The sequence below is a fragment of the Alligator sinensis genome, unplaced genomic scaffold, assembly GCF_000455745.1.
Source record: "Alligator sinensis unplaced genomic scaffold, ASM45574v1 scaffold27_1, whole genome shotgun sequence".
Classification (NCBI taxonomy): Eukaryota; Metazoa; Chordata; order Crocodylia; family Alligatoridae; genus Alligator; species Alligator sinensis.
Window position 1 is genome coordinate 930,159 of NW_005842554.1, and position 1,122 is coordinate 931,280.

Genomic DNA, 1,122 nt, shown 5'->3' on the forward strand with positions numbered 1-1,122 from the left:
AAAGCAGGCAGAGGTATAAAGATCAGATGTAGGCCCATGCCACAAAGCCGAGCTCCATATCTACTTCCTCCCATTACTCTGTTCCAGTTCTATTCTGTGATGCTTGTGGTGATATTGTACCCAGGTTTCGGTTCAGCCCATTATGGAAAATTAGGATTTCACATCCAGATCCTGAAAGCTCCTGGGAATGCTGGGATTTGGGTTTTGATTCATGTAGATGTCTGCCAGGGGCTAAAGCCTCTGGGTGCATGCCTGGACTGACAGGTTAGAAAAGGAGTGGGGTTGTAATTGTGACAGCCTTTTCCGGCAAAGGAGGAAGAGAAAAAGAACTGAAAGGCAGAGGATTTTGCTTTCCTACATGCCCTCTGGAATGAGGAACCCCTTTGTACCCTCCTACCTGTGACCGCTTCTCAGCTCTGATCTCCCCCAGAGGCCAATTTGGGAAAGGTCAGGGACCCCAGATGTGGCTCCTGTGGTCTCTCCTCGGGTGTTCACAGCAGGTATCTCCAATCAAGTGCAGAGCAGCAGCGGCAGTGCATGAGGCAAAGCGGTTACCTGCTCAGGTTGACTGAGAGGGCTGGCTCCTGGGTGCCAAGCCTTGTTCTGAGGAGGAGACTTGGGTGTGTTCTGCCCCTGAGGAGAATCAAACAGGTTTCTCAGTGCAGAGGCCTGGCTCCGTCCTTGCTGCACATTCCTCACATTCCCGCTGAGTGCTACTTCACCGCCTGCACACAGGCTTGCGGACAGTAAAACTTTGTTGTTTTTTTTGCCTTCCCCTCCTCTAAATTCTTTCTTCCATCAATTTGTTAGCACTGCCCAGGGTTTGATTGATCTACCTGCAACAAGGAGGAAGCGGCTCCTCAGTTTCACCACTCTCTCCTAATTACTAATTACTAGTCAATTACAGTCGAGCCTGAGAAAGCAGCATATGGGACTGCGCTTTACTACAGCCCTGGTGCCGATGGCACAGGGATAGGAGCGGGGACTCAGACTGAAGTAATTACCACCCAACAGCTATGTGCTCATTCCAGTTCAGGCTTCACACTGCCCAGTGAGTAGGGTAGGCGTTATCATCTCCATCTTACAGAACAGAAAGTAGGAAGTGGCAAGGTGCTTTCACCA

General features: G+C 50.4%; 1 protein-coding gene across 1 annotated transcript in view; it reads right to left on the bottom strand.

Annotated features, from left to right (window-relative positions):
- ZNF185 (zinc finger protein 185 with LIM domain) overlaps positions 1-555 on the bottom strand; it is a 91,930-nt gene extending 91,375 nt beyond the window's left edge. The window contains exon 1 of the mRNA XM_025213861.1: positions 398-555. The gene's annotated coding sequence lies outside the window, so the exon portion shown is untranslated. The remainder of the gene's footprint in view (positions 1-397) is intronic.
- Positions 556-1,122: the final 567 nt, after the last annotated feature.